Here is a 16,672-nt window from a genome sequence, read left to right as displayed (position 1 = left end):
ATCAGTACTATTCCTTTATATCGGCTTTTGAAATTTACAATTGAAGCAATTTAGAAATTGGATGAAAGGTTTAGCACTGGGAAACACTTTTTGAAACATAAACAGTGCATTTTATATACAACTATATAGATCAGACCAAATGAGGGACAAATGAGGAGGAAAGAGGGACTTTGTTCCAAATTAGGGACAGTCCCTCCCAATCATAGACAGTCTCTCCAAATCAGGGACAGTCCCTTCCAATCAGGGACAGTCCCGCCAAATCAGGGACAGTCCCTCCAAATCAGGGACAGTCCCTACCAATCATGGACAGTCCCTCCCAATCAGAGACAGTCCCTCCCAATCAGGGACAGTCCCTTCCAATCAGAGACAGTCCCTCGAAATCAGGGACAGTCCCTCCCAATCAGGGACAGTCCCTCCCAATCAGGAACAGTCCCTCCAAATCAGGGGCAGTCCCTCCCAATCAAGGAGAGTCCCTCCAAATCAGGGGCAGTCCCTCCAAATCAGGGGCAGTCCCTCCCAATCAGGGAGAGTCCCTCCAAATCAGGGGCAGTCCCTCCAAATCAGGGGCAGTCCCTCCCAATCAGGGAGAGTCCCTCCAAATCAGTGGCAGTCCCTCCCAATCAGGTACAGTCCCTCCCAATCAGGAACAGTCCCTCCAAATCAGGGGCAGTCCCTCCCAATCAGGGGCTGTCCCTCCCAATCAGGGACAGTCCCTCCCAATCAGGGGCAGTCCCTCCAAATCAGGGGCAGTCCCTCCCAATCAGGGGCAGTCCCTCCCAATCAGGGACAGTTCCTCCAAATCAGAGGCAGCTCCTTCAATCTGGAACAGTCCCTTCAAATCATGGACAGTCCCTCCAAATCAGGGACAGTTGGGAGCTATGGCTGAGCTTTGTGTTGCTTGAAGCTTGTCTCTTGAAACTCAAAAAGTACATGAGCTTTGTTTTGGAGCAGAGCTGCACATTTCAGTAACCAGCTTTCCATTTGCTAAAATAAAAATGTTCAGTAAGTGCCAAGTAAAAGCTACATTGGCTTTATTGGTGCTGTGTGCACTTTTTAAATGGGCCCTTCATTTTTATGGGTTAAAAGTAAGAAACTGCCATGTTTTTGGTTGATCTGACATCAATGAATCGTACCATGCTCCAGTGATTCTCACAGTGACTCTATTAACAGCTTCATCATGAATACTTCACAAGCCTATTAATTACTTATAGGGAATCTGTAAAGGACTGATCTTAGGGGACTGCAATCCATTTACTTTAAAAAAAAAAGCTGATGCATTATTATACGTTTCTATATATTTTTTTTCTTCTCATCCATTTGTTAAATTTAAAACATTTTCTTGTACTTAGGACAAAAATACATTAGTATTATTATTTTTTTTTAAAGCGTTAAATATACAGTTGTACATATTTCCCACTTGTAGCCAGCAAGTGGTGCATACACCACCGTTGAGATATTTTACTATTGTGCTGCATAGTCTGATGCCACTTGATCCTCTGTTTTTACAGCTTTATTCGCAACTTACACAACAAATAATTCCCCTCCTCAACTTGTTTGCAGTTCATACAGCTCTGTAGGATGTGTCAGTTAGAGAGAGGCAATCCACAAGCGAGCAATCACAATCTTTTTGTGTATGGCTCAATTTAGTAACCTATCCTGGCAATACTATTAGTCTTCATATAAACATGTGTGAAAATGGAAGCACTGTATGCGTGTTCCTGACATGCAGAGGGTGTGCTCTCTGGCACTCCATATATAAGGATTTCACTGATGCCATTGAACACTGGGCAAAGCTTTTCATATTATGAACATAGGCTGTATTGGCTGGTGGTGTATAGGCTGGTGGTGTATAGGCTGGTGGTGTATAGTGGTGCAGTCCCAGTCATTCAGCTCTTCCACCCCCTTCCCTACTAAATAAGTGAATTATATTATTATTATAATAATGGGCAAATATAGCACCAACAGTACAAAATGGAGGGAGGCAGCTCAGGTGCAAAACAGTTCAATAAAAGAGGGATCAGAAGGCCCTGCTTGTTGGAGCTTACACTATATATATATATATATATATATATATATATATATATATATATATATATATATATATATGCACACCTGTATCCAGTACTGTGTGTACTTAGCTGTAATACATGTATGCAAACTGTTTCTAATGCCAATCAATTTTTCAATTCTTTTAAGCCAGTCTTGTGATTCAAACCCCTTGCCAGACAGAACAGCCATGTCCCTGATTTCCTGATAGACTACACTGCAGTTAAGCAATATAAAGCCTAAGCAGCATTAGCACAGCGATAAGACCATCTCTGTGCTCTCTCCAGTAAGCAGGGTCACTGTGTTGGACTGACAGCATTGTGCAAAGCAACAGAGCCCCAGTTAGCTGAGAGTACTGGCACTGCCTCTCCCAGCCCGAGTCTGTACAGGGAATTACAGGAGATTAATATCAAACTGATTCAAGTATTTATACTAGTTCTAAAAAAAGAAACTGCTTTTACAATTTTTATTAACAAATACTTTACTTGATTGAATTGTGTTTATTTATATTCATCTTTCATGTCTTTGAAATGAACATTTATTCACTGCAACTTTAAACTTGAAATCATATTATATACATGATATATATATATATATATATATATATATATATATATATATATATATATATATATATATATATATATACACACTCACTGGCCACTTTATTAGGTACACCTCGCTAGTACCGGGTTGGACCCCCTATTGCCTTCAGGACTGCCCTATATCTTCATGGCATAGATTCAACAAGGTGTTGGAATAATCCTCAGATATTTTGGTCTAGGTTTTGGATGTTAGCATCATGCAGTTGCTGCAGATTTGTCGGCTGCACATCCATGATGCGATTCTTCCGTTCCACCACATCTCAAAGGCTCTCTATTGGATTGAGATCTGGTGAGTGTAGATACCATTGGAGTACAGTGACTTCATTGTCATGTTCATGAAACCAGTTTGAGATGATTTGAGCTTTGTGACATGGTGCATTCATAGTTGCCAACATTTAAAAAAAATGTCCAGGGACACTTTGCAGCACAGCTATCAATTACTTACCACACCCACTTCCCTGAAGCTCCACCCACTCTGCATAATTAATCTCGTCTATTTATCAGATTATAGAGTCTACTCAATATAGAGAGAATTACAGGAAATTAAAAAAATTATTTCAAACTTGAGGCCACAGTAGCAGAGTTGGAATAATTCTCCCATTCAGCTGCACTACTTCTGCGTAACATTTATGGGCAGCCCGATTAACAGGCACTTCCAGGGACAATATAAATTACCTGGGGCAGGCTCCTATTTGCAGGGACTGTCCCAGGAAAAAAGGGACAGTTGGCAAGTATGTGCATTATCCTGCTGGAAGGAGCCATCAGAAGATGGGTACACTGTAGTTATAAAGGGATGAAAATGGTCAGCAACAATACTGTAGGCTGCGACATTTAAACAATGCTCAATTGGTACTAAGGGGTCCAAAGTGTGCTACAGTGTACCTGCTGATACAAGGCAGGATGGATCCGTGCTTTCATATTGTTTACGCCAAATTCTGACCCTACTACCTGAATGTTGCAGCTGAAATCGAGACTCATGAGACCAGGCAACGTTTTTCCAATCTTCTATTGTACAGTTTTGGTGAGCCTGTGTGAACTGTGACCTCAGTTTCCTTTTCTTAGCTGACAGGCGCAGCCCCCGGTGTGGTCTTCTGCTGCTGTAGCCCATTTGCTTCAAGGTACGATGTGTTGTGCATTCAGAGATGGTATTCTGCATACCTTGGTTGTAACGAGTGTTTATTTGAGTTACTGTTGCCTCTCTATCACCTCAAACCAGTCTGCCCATTCTTCTCTGACCTCTGACATCAACAAGGCATTATCATCCACACAACTGGATATTTTCTCTTTTTTGGACCATTCTCTGTAAACGCTGGAGATGGTTGTGTGTGAAAATCGCAGTAGATCAGCAGTTTTTGAAATACTCAGACAGGCCCGTCTGGCACCAACAACCATGCTGCGCTCAAAGTCACTTAAATCTTCTTTCTTCCACATTCTGATGCTCAGTTTGAACCTCAGCAATCACCTTCACCAAGTCTAGATGGCTAAATACATTGAGCTGCTGCCATGTGATTAACTAATAATTATTTTGTTAATTTGTGTTACCAAACAATTTAACAGACGTTCCTAATAAAGTGGCCGGTGAATGTGTATATATATATATATATATATATATATATATATATGTATATGTATATATATGTGTATATATATATATATATATATATACAGTATATATGTACATTTTTTTACAGATTAGTTTGATTGGGACACAATTTTTATAGCCATATTGTAGTGTGGAAAACTATACAGAGGCACTAGAGGGCGCTACAACCCAATCTCTGCAAACAATTCATCACAAGCTTCGAAATTGTCCAATGCTATATATGCCAGTATATACACACACACACACACATATATATATATATATATATATATATATATATATATATATATATACATATATATATATGATTATATTGTATGTTTCTGAATTTTTGACTAAAGGATACATTGTGAATGGAAGCATTTCTTCAAATGGGTTAATATGATTACCAGAATTACATCAGATCGACTCTGTTGGCAATTTTGGATATGAATTATGGGCTATGCCAATGCATCTTTGGCAGCGAAGGCCCAGTTTCCTTTAATAAACATGCTTTCTTCATTTTCACCCTATAAACGAACACATTTGTGGAGTACAATGGATTCATACATTTACAAGCCAGTCTATACAAGGAATTAACACTCTCACAGAGTAGTAAAAGGAGCTCAACGGAAGTTTAGCCTGCACTCGTTCAAATCCCACACAAAACGCTCTTAGCGAATTGAAGCGATCACAATCAAGTACTTATTAATAAGCGTTTCAGATGGCTTTTAATTACTGGCAGCCAATAAAAAAATCCAGATGTTTGTTAGTAAGCGAACATAATTACGCCAAAATGCAAACTCAAGGAAGTACCTCAATTAAATCAAAATTCTGTTCGGGACTTTCGTTTATTAGGGATAGCAAAAGCTGCTGATGTTTTGCAAAAATCTCCAATTCGAGTATTTGCGGCCAGACGTGCCGTATACAATTGTTTGCGTGTAGATTTGTGGTCAATCAAAAAAAAAAAAAAAAAAAGGGACAATTTTTTTTAATTTTAGCCAGCACATTTTTATTTAAATTTTATCATGCAGAAATAATAATAAAAAAAAAACAATTAAGAGATAAATGAATTATAAATGTATGTATAATTTGTAATTAAAATATTGTACGTCTTGCCAAATAAATTAACTTTCCCAAAAAAAATGTCAGAGGGTCAGACTGTGTGTAATGTTAAATTAAATAAAAATAAATAATAATAAAATAAATAAATGAAACCACAAAACCGTATATTTAACACTTTGCTCACCAGACCCCCAGAATTACCGTTAAACATTGTAATGGTTGTACAAAGTGTAGACATGCATGGAGATGGTATAAGGTTAGGTATAATGTTGACCATTCAAAGAAGCGCACACACGCAGGCAAGTTCAGATTACTAAGCCGCCTTCTTGTGGTTTTTCTTTTGTTAAACCACACAAAAGGAAGCCGTTTCCATTAAGAAAGCCTTTAGCTATCTTTTCTATTGTGAGTTTGTGTTACTCATTTAGTGCATGGGAAAAGGGCTTAGGCCAGGTTATTTATTTGTGAAAAAAAAAAAAAAAAAGACCACTCCCTGGGACTTGGGTTTCATTTCATCCACAGCCTGGGGTAAGAAAAAAAGCACATGTGTTCACTCTATACCATCCAGTAATTCTATACCAATATGCCTGTCCTTTTAAACCATTGTATAGCCTTTTAGCGTTCAGACATAAGCCATAATTCTCCTGGAACTAAACAAGAGAGTTGCAGACCTGGGACTTGTTTGTCTGCACTCCGTTTTAAATATTGGCCATTTGAAAAAAACAGAAATGCCTCTTGAGAGGGCAACTTCAGTAATGTTTAGCCATTTCACAGCCCTAATGACATCGATTTCATGGAATGTTGGATATGCACATAAAGCAAACGACACAATCAGTCACAGCAGGGCACAGTGCCCAATGCGCGCGACGGTGTCTTGGGGGAGAGATGAGACGACATAAACTGAGATGACAATCGCTTGCACATTGCTGTAATACAGGAAGTCTCGCTGGGTGTGAATGCCATTGACTGATGACTACCAGATTAGGCAATGTCTGTTTGAACTATCAGCCAATTACAAGCACGATTTCCATGAAAACGGAAGGGGTTTTGTTTTGGTTGTCTTAGAAGTCAGTTGCTTTGTGTCATAATCCATAGACGGCACAATCTTTAGAAAATAAACAGTTATGATCTTCCTAATAGTATTAGTGTTATGTATGTTTAGGGTGATCGTGGTCGTATAAATGCACTCACAACAACACAGTTGAGTACTGTCAGTGATACTTTTTTTTTTTTTGTTTGCGTCAACGGTTCATTTTATATCCCCTTTTTTCTAAGTAGGAATACACCAAAAGCTTATCCTGAAAATGTAACTATTAGGCTCCATGTACACGGGACGTTGTTAAAAGTCCCTTTGAATGCTGGAATTTTTAGGACGTTTGAAACATCCGTTCGGTCGCGTTTGTACCCGCTTTTAGCGGCGTTTGCGGGCGTTTGCGTTTAGAACCGTTCCTAGAGGTAAAAAAAAATGATTCCCCTTTAAAATGGAAAAACGCGAACGCTAAACGCGGGTCATCGTGTTCGGACGCGTTCAGACGCGTTCAGACGCGTTTGTGCGTTTGAAACGCCGGGAAACACACGTTCGAACGCAAATAATTGCGTTCTAAAAAAAGTCCCTGAACGCAACTGCCTGCAAATGACTGTAAACGACCTGGTGTACATGGACAGATAAGATAAAATGTAGATGGGTTCAGGGGCTTCTGAAAAAAACGCCCAACAGCTCCTAAACGGCCATTTCCAGCGTCCCGTGTACATGGAGCCTAAGTTCAAATAAAAAAAAAGTATCACAGCAACTACTTAACTGCCAGTTTGCACTGTTCCGACTTGTCAGGCGACCAAGCGCTCCATGCTGTGCAATGGAACCGTTCTAATAGGAGCGACTCAAGTCGCTCCGACTTAGAAAAAGGTTGATAAAGGAAAAGGAATTGGCAGCACTCCAGGTTGAGTCAAAATCCAGATTTATTGACTGGACATCCAAATATGACAATCGTGACAAGATAGACGCGTTTCACACACTGACTGTGTGCTTAATCATTAGTAATTAGGAGTGCTGCCAATTCCTTTTCCTTTATCAAGTTTTCACTGAGGCGAGCCGGGGCATGCACTGGTGTGAGTCATCAGGCAATTACACCACCTTGAGCAGTGAGTTCTTGTCTCTTCAATTAGAAAAAGGTTCCTGCAACTTTTTTTTGCAAACTCGGAGCGACTTGCATTGACTTCCATTATGTGAAGTCGTTGCAAGCCGCGCCGAAGTCGCGGTGCACGGGAGACGGCATTAGTCGCCCGAAGTCGGGTCGGATCAGTGTGAACCGACACTAACTGTGTTGTTTATGTTGTATCTGTTCCATGCAATTTTACGTACTTTATACAAAGCCTTCATATATAAAATGTGTATAATAGGAGAAAGGTCTCATAGCCTAAGATTCCTTCATTCTAGCCTGCAATGCAAAAATAACGTCTACAGTTTTCGTAATGTTGAGCAACAGATAAGAGATATGTTAGGCTTTCTGAAGCCGGATAAAAAAATGAAATTCAGGTAGCCTTCGAGTCCAAACCTTTACAGATGGTGAATCATTTTAGTGAGCCTTTTCTAGCGCTGACACATTGGTGCTAACTTCTAAACTCTACTGGCTTCATGCTGAGGTCCTAAATTTGTCAACTTTTTTCTAAGTATAATTACTGTGCACTGTAGGCATGGGGAGATTTATCACTGGGCACTAAAGGTCCATGCTGGGCAAAGCAAAAGGTTGACTTTATTCTCGTACTTTCCTGCAGCCCCTCAACTTTTATTCACTCCCCTGTGCTCTATTTGACTATTAGGGGTAAAAGAAGCCCTGTGTAAAGGACAAGTTGTTCAAGTGCCATGGACTCTGCTGATATGAAAGTGTTGGTCCTTGTTAACTGGATCAGCACTGTCATATGGTAGAGTTTGAGATTAGGGCAAATCCAGTCCTTTGGCCTGCAGTAGCAAAACAGAGGTTGATTTAAAGCAAGGATCTCCAAATTTTCTAAATAAAGGGCCAGTTTGTTATCTTTTAGACTGGGGAGGGGGGCAGACTTTGGCCAGTGAGGGTAGAATATTGCCCCATTATTGCTTTTGGTGGAAGAAAGAGTGCCCCATCATTGCTTTGGTGGAAGGAATCATAGGTATCAATGGGAGGAATTGTGCCCCATCGTTGGTATCACTGGGAGGAAAAGTGCCCTATCATTGCTGTCAGTGGGAGGAATAGTGCCCCATCATTGATATCAGTGGGAATAATAGTGTCCCATCATTGCTATCAGTGGGAGGAATAGAGCCCCATCTTTGCATTTAGTGGGAGGAATAGTATCCCATCATTGGTGTCAGGAGGAGGAATAGTGCCTCCTATTAGTTGGAGGAATAATGCACCATATCTAGTGTCAGTGGGAAGAATAGTGTCTCATCATTGGTGTCAGTGAGAGGAATAGTGCCCCATCTTTGGTGTCAATGGGAGCAATAGTGCCTCATCACTGGTGTCAGTGGGATGAATAGTACCCCATCATTGGTGTCAGGAGGAGGAATAGTGCCCCATCTCTGAATAGTGGGAGGAATTATGCCACATTGTTAAGGTCAGTTGAAAGCACAGTGCCTTACAGTTGGTGTCAGTAGAAGGAACAGTGCCTCCTATTGGTGAGAGGAATAGTGACCCAAGGGCCAGATAAAGGCAACCAAAGCGCCCCATCTTTAAAGGATAAGGGCATTTTAAGGAGAAGTGATCTTATACTTTTTGTTCCTTTCCCTTAACCTAACCTAATCCATCCTCCCCCTCTGATGATGCATATCAACTTTGATTCGATGGCTGCAGCATGCAGCATTTGCTTACATGCAATGCCACAAGTCTGACTGTCCTTACATTAGATTTTATGGGGCTGTCTCCCTTCTTCTCAAGCCTTAGGACACAGCCTCATAGAAGCCTATAATAAGGCTTTAATATGTAGGAGCATCCAGGACAAGGAGACTTGTGGTGGTAGATGTCAACAAACACTGGTGCTCTGTCAAGGTAAGCATGCATCTGTGGAGGAGAAGGGTGGGTTTGGTTGGATCATGGGTAGGGGAAAAAAGAATAAATGCACTTTGTCTTAAATTGCACTTATCTTTTAAGTCGTCTGATGATAAAAGGCCATCAGATAGAGCCATCCCATGAGGGAGGCCAAAAATAACAGTAAGCGCTGACCACTCATATCATGTAGGCAATAATAGAAACCAATGCTTAGGAAATGCACATATGCAATGATGTGGTTCTTGGATTACTGCATCTTCCGTTGTGTCAGAATACTGTCTAAATTGATAACTGCTGGGTGTGATAGTCATCAGCAGCCCACAATATGTCCTAAAATAGGCACTCTCTTCTGATAATAGGCATGTGTATGAATGCCTTTTACCATTTAACAGATGCATATGAACATTTCAGATGGCATGAATAATAATAATGATCAACTTAAAGAGACCCTGTTATCAAACTAAAAATTGCAGGTAGAAGCACAGAAAAAGTATTTTGAATGATTCCTTGCAGCGTTTTTAATCTCTATGAACATTTTTTTTTTTCTTAAAACATGCCTCTGAATGTACTAGGGGATTTAGACTCCAGAAAGTGCTGGCCTCCAGAAAGGGCGAAGTTGAATACTATAGAGCTGCTATAGGAAACCACGGGGCCCTATACAGATAATCTGACCCAGGGCCCCATACAGACAATCTGACACAGGGCCCCATACAGATAATCTGACCCAGGGCCCCATACAGATAATCTGACCCAGGGCCCCATACAGACAATCTGACACAGGGCCCCATACAGACAATCTGACACAGGGCCCCATACAGACAATCTGACACAGGGCCCCATACAGACAATCTGACACAGGGCCCCATACAGATAATCTGACCCAGGGCCCCATACAGACAATCTGACACAGGGCCCCATACAGACAATCTGACACAGGGCCCCATACAGACAATCTGACCCAGGGCCCCATACAGACAATCTGACCCAGGGCCCCATACAGACAATCTGACACAGGGCCCCATACAGACAATCTGACACAGGGCCCCATACAGATAATCTGACCCAGGGCCCCATACAGACAATCTGACACAGGGCCCCATACAGACAATCTGACCCAGGGCCCCATACAGACAATCTGACACAGGGCCCCATACAGACAATCTGACACAGGGCCCCATACAGATAATCTGACCCAGGGCCCCATACAGACAATCTGACACAGGGCCCCATACAGACAATCTGACACAGGGCCCCATACAGATAATCTGACCCAGGGCCCCATACAGACAATCTGACACAGCACCAAATACGAACTAGGCTTCAGTTATGAATGAACACAGTGAGTGATCGGTACCGATCACTCAATGTGTTCAATTAGGAAAGGTAGGGGCTGGTAAACATGACATATTTAACTAGCCCTGCCCACACTCTCAATCTTAAAGGATCCTATTGTGTGCTTGTAGCTGCCAGTGGGAAGAAAAGGTGGGAATCCAGCAGTGTTTCGGGGGCAGAGAGGGCACACAGGGGGGCCTGGGCAGCAGGAGGAAATGTATGGTGCACAGGTAGGATGATTGGTTTGGTGGGGGGGGGGGGGGGGCAATTTACTATAACCAATCCTTTGTATGGCTCTCTCTGCAGCAGCTGAGGAGGGAGAGGAGAAGAGGCCAACTTTTAGCTGCTGTAGAGAGATCCATGCAAGGAATTAGTTGCAGTTATTGCCCCCCTGCCGTACCAACCACCCTGTCTGCCCATTTTTGATATACCCTACTGCCCAGCCCCCCCTGCTGGCCCAGGCTCCGTACAGGAGGACTGGTGGTACCCCCTTATCTATGGCCCTGTTACTATGGCTGCTGACATCACATCATCACATCTAGCAGCAGTCTCATGGCTTTTTGATGTCTACAGCACATTTTTTAAATAACATCCCTAAAATATGTTAAATGCACATATAGTCTTTTGGGGGAGACTGTTGTTGAAATAAATGGGCTGGCAACAGGAACTTTTTAAGGTATACTCCTCGCTATTTATTACAGGTATTATATAGCACTGACAATTTATGCAGAATTTTCAATATTGCATATTGATATTGGTCCCTGCCCTCAAGGAGCTTACAATCTAATTCAATCTATTTCACATACATACTAGAGTGAATTTAGACAAGATCTAAGTAAGCCACCACTATGTCATTAGAGAGTGGGATTAAACCCACTCAAGCACAAGGAGAACATACAAACAATGAGGTGACCAGGTTTTGAACCAGGGACCCCAGCGCTGCAAAGCAGAATCACTACCCACTACTAGTGTAAAAGCATGGGGCAGTTAAAATCATTCTCTCTTTACTTCTAACACCTGTTCTGACTACCCTGTGTAAGTAAGATCTGTATACTTATCTATTTGGTCACATGGCCTTCCCTGTGTCAGCCAGCAGCAGCTGCAGGGGAGAAGCGAGAGCGCTTGACAGTGGCTGGTAATGCTTGGGAGTGGTGACATTACCCATAGGCTCCTATTGCCCATCCATTGTCGATGTTCTCTCTTCTCCTTTGCAGCGGCCACTGGCTGACACAGTGGGGTCCGATCATGTGACTGTACCAGAGCAGCCTGAAAAGAGGCAGGGCTTTTTTTCAGCGGAAACGCGGGGGAACGCAGTTCCGGCACGTCCAGCACTGAATGTATGCCAAGGCAAGGGGTGCTGGAGGGTCTACTGATGCTGGCTGCTGGGGGATCTATTGTTGCTGGAGGGGATCTATTTTTGTATGGCAATCTATTGTTACTGGTGGAGGATCTTTTGATACTGGGGGTTAATTGTTGCTGGAAGGAATCGACTGTTTAGTAAGGGGTCTACAGTTGCTGGCTGCTAGGAAATCTATTGATGCTGACTGCTGGGAGATCGTTTGCTGCTGCTGCTGGGGGTCTATTGCTGCTGGGGGGGTCTATTACTGCTGGCTGTGGGGGTTCTAATTTATTGCTTTTCTTGTTGTCATAACCAAATTCCATACATTCCACTACAAAATTATACTTGGCTCTATATTTTCTAAAAGGGGCTGTACTAGAAGCTGGGTAGGGGGTAGAACCAAGGGTCGGTGCTCGGAGGTGGGTATGGGTGGAACCAAGGGTTAGTGCTCGGAGGGGGGTATGGGTGGAACCAAGGGTTAGTGCTCGGAGGTGGGTATGGGTGGAACCAAGGGTTAGTGCTCGGAGGTGGGTATGGGTGGAACCAAGGGTTAGTGCTCGGAGGTGGTTAGGGGTAGAGGCACTAAGTAACTTAGAAGGGGGAGTTCCGGCACCTATTCTCTGAGAAAAAAAGCCCTGAAAATAGGTAAGTATATAACAATCTTTCTTACACAGGTTAGTCAGAATAGGTGTTTGTAGGGAGGTGGGAGCATTTTTAAGAGTATTTAGGTTCTGCATGAAATTCTATTATGAGTGCCAACAAGGACTTGCAGATTGTTGTTTGCAAAGATTATCTGAAATGTTGGAGATTGTTTTTGCTTGACCAGAAGCCATTCATTTTTTTCCACGGAAAAGAGAATATTTTAGGTTGTTTTCGTTCCCAATGATCTGATCCATAAAGATTTTGTTTTGAACTGCAGTAAGAAACCTCACATCAGGCGACATGGTCCTAGGCCAGTCAAAAATGAGGATGTGCCTTCATCTCCTGAGATCCATCTTCTATTCCCACATCCCTTGACCTTAGGGTCAAAGGCTGCTCACAGTAACTGACAGCATGAAGAAACACAGCCAAAGTAGGCTGAGCTCCCTCCTGCAACCTCAGGAGTGTGTGACTATAGCAGGGACAGGACCGTGTAGTTCTAAAACAGGGATAGGACAATAAAATCACCCTTTTCTTCCTTGCAGCTTTAATAAAATAAGCAAAGACCACGGTCCTAACACTCCAGGAAGCAGTGACAAAGTAGATTGCAGATTTCTTTGTTTTATAATGGAAATTAGGAATACATATTGTTGTTAGTACATAGATTAAACATGGATCTGTGCAATAGGATATGTTTGGTATATCTGGTGGCATGACGGCTGTCAGATGGGCTGGGGAGTGTCCATGTCTTTTTTCCTATAAGGATAAAGGTCAAAGTGCTATTTTGGTCCCAGTTTGTTCCTGCAATGCCTGTACTCCTCTTTACATTGTTTACAATGCCGAAAAAAAAAGAAAATGCCGGTGGTTTAGAAATACGATTTAATAATGGTGAGAAAAGTTGCAGTTCTGCTGGCCAGCATTAATATCTAAAAAATGGTAAAATGTTGTGTTCACCGGTAACTAAATGAGATGTCACAATTGTAGAGTAAAAAACGTGAAGCTTGAATCAATTTTGCTTTTAGTGTGGCGTACTCACACATAATGACAGTCAATTTCATGTCCATTGGAGGCCCCTGACCACCCTACTTTCAGTAAGAACATCAGTTGAGCTGGTTAGAAAACTTGCCCTAGTCACTAATGAACCCCCTGAGATCTGCCAGTCTTGTTCATTTCCTCCCCCTTCATTCACGGGAACATTTTTCTTATGGATCCATCAGCCAATCCCCTCTGCCTGAGGCATACACATCTCACCACCCTCGTAGGTCCATGGGCAGATGTAGGCAGAGGGGAGAACAGTTTGATCATCTGCCTTGTATTAATTGCTGACTGTGATGTTGTGGAGAACTTTCCCTCCCCTGCTGTGGCCTGATTGTTATAACCAGGGCTCTGCTGTGAACGAAACTTCCTGGAGCCCTTTCTGGAGTGTATTCATGTGGGGTATGGCTTCTTGGTTTTAAATACACATATCAAGCTTACCAGAGGCTTCATTGTTAGTAAGTAGGAAAAAACTATTTTGTGTAAACGTCAGGCATGCTGACTTCATGGGACATGCCCATAGGTGTGCGCAGCCTATTGTGTTTGGGTGTGCACCCCAAAGCTGAAACACACATGCGTGTCTGTATATATATATATATATATATATATATATATATATATATATACAGTGGGTACGGAAAGTATTCAGACCCCCTTAAATTTGTCACTCTTTGTTATATTGCAGCCATTTGCTAAAATCATTTAAGTTCATTCTTCTTCCTCATGAATGTACACAAAGCACCCCATACTGACAGAAAAACACAGAATTGTTGACATTGTTGCAGATTTATTAAACAAGAAAAACTGAAATATCACATGGTCCTAAGTATTCAGACCCTTTGCTCAGTATTTAGTAGAAGCCCCCTTTTGATCTAATACAGCCAGGAGTCTTTTTGGGAAAGATGCAACAAGTCTTTCACACCTGGATTTGGGGATCCTCTGCCATTCCTCCTTGCAGATCCTCTCCAGTTCTGTCAGGTTGGATAGTAAACGTTGGTGGACAGCAGTGGCGGCTGGTGCTCAAAATTTTTGGGGGGGCGCAAAAAGAAAAATGTAACTCGGTAAAAAATTGCGTGACTTTGAAGTCATGGTACAGGCATGGCACAGGTGATGGTATAGGCATGGCATAGGTGATGGTACAGGCATGGCACAGGTGATGGTATAGGCATGGCATAGGTGATGGTACAGGCATGGCACAGGTGATGGTATAGGCATGGCACAGATATGGTATAGGCATGTCACAGGTCATGGTACAGGAGATGGTATATGCCCCCTTTCAATGCAGTGACCAGCGTACATGCCCCCTTTCAATGCAGAGACCAGTGTACATGCCCCCTTCAATGCAGAGTTCAGCGTGCGTGCCCCCTTCAATGCAATGAACATTGTGCTGTGCCCCCTTCAATGCCATAAACACTGTGCTATGCCCCCTTCAATGCAATAAACACTGTGCTGTGCCCCCACAATGCAGAGTTCAGCGTGCATGCCCCCTTCAATGCAACTGTGCTGTGCCCCCTTCAATGCAATGAACAATGTGCTGTGCCCCCTTCAATGCAATAAACACTGTGCTGTGCCCCCTTCAATGCAATAAACACTGTGCTATGCCCCCTTCAATGCAATGAACACTGTGCTGTGCCCCAACAATGCAGAGTTCAGCGTGCATGCCCCCTTCAATGCAACACTGTGCTGTGCCCCCTTCAATGCAATAAACACTGTGCTGTGCCCCCTTCAATGCAATAAACACTGTGCTGTGCCCCCTTCAATGCAATAAACACTGTGCTGTGCCTCCTTCAATGCAATAAACACTGTGCTGTGCCCCCTTCAATGCAATGAACACTGTGCTATGCCCCCTTCAATGCAATAAACACCGTGCTGTGCCCCCTTCAATGCAATAAACACTGTGCTGTGCCCCCTTCAATGCAATGAACACTGTGCTGTGCCCCCACAATGCAATGAACACTGTGCTGTGCCCCCTTCAATGCAATAAACACTGTGCTGTGCCCCCTTCAATGCAATAAACACTGTGCTGTGCCCCCTTCAATGCAATAAACACTGTGCCCCCTTCAATGCAATGAACTCTGTGCTGTGCCCCAACAATGCAGAGTTCAGCGTGCATGCCCCCTTCAATGCAACTGTGCTGTGCCCCCTTCAATGCAATGAACACTGTGCTGTGCCCCCACAATGCAGAGTTCAGCGTGCATGCCCCCTTCAATGCAACTGTGCTGTGCCCCCTTCAATGCAATAAACACTGTGCAGAGTTCAGCGTGTGTGCCCCCTTCAATGCAACTGTTCCGTGCCCCCATCAATGCAGAGTTCAGCGTGCGAGCCCCTTTCAATGCAGAGCGCCACAGCATTGTCCCCAATCACTGCAGAGCGCCACAGCATTGTCCCCAATCACTGCAGAGCGCCACAACATTGTCCCCAATCACTGCAGAGCGCCACAGCATTGTCCCCAATCACTGCAGAGCGCCACAGCATTGTCCCCAATGATTGCAGAGTGCCACAGCATTGTACCCCAATGATTGCAGAGCGCCACAGCTTTGTCCCCCAATGATTGCAGAGTGCCAGCATTGCCCCCCAATGATTGCAGAGCGCCACAGCTTTGTCCCCCAATGATTGCAGAGTGCCACAGCATTGTACCCCAATGATTGCAGAGTGGCCACAGCATTGTCCCCCAATGATTGCAGAGCGCCACAGCATTGTCCCCCAATGATTGCAGAGCGCCACAGCATTGTCCCCCAATGATTGCAGAGCGCCACAGCATTGTCCCCCAATGATTGCAGAGTGCCAGCATTGTCCCCCAATGATTGCAGAGCGCCACAGCTTTGTCCGCCAATGATTGCAGAGTGCCAGCATTGCCCCCCAATGATTGCAGAGCGCCACAGCTTTGTCCCCCAATGATTGCAGAGTGCCAGCATTGTCCCCCAATGATTGCAGAGCGCCAGCATTGTCCCCCAATGATTGCAGAGTGCCAGCATTGTCCCCCAATGATTGCAGAGCGCCAGCTTTGTCCCCCAAT

The sequence above is a fragment of the Pelophylax lessonae genome, assembly GCF_965119305.1.
Source record: "Pelophylax lessonae genome assembly, chromosome: 5".
Taxonomy (NCBI): domain Eukaryota; kingdom Metazoa; phylum Chordata; class Amphibia; order Anura; family Ranidae; genus Pelophylax; species Pelophylax lessonae.
The sequence above is the reverse complement of the archived record's forward strand: the minus strand, read 5'-3'. Positions refer to the sequence as shown.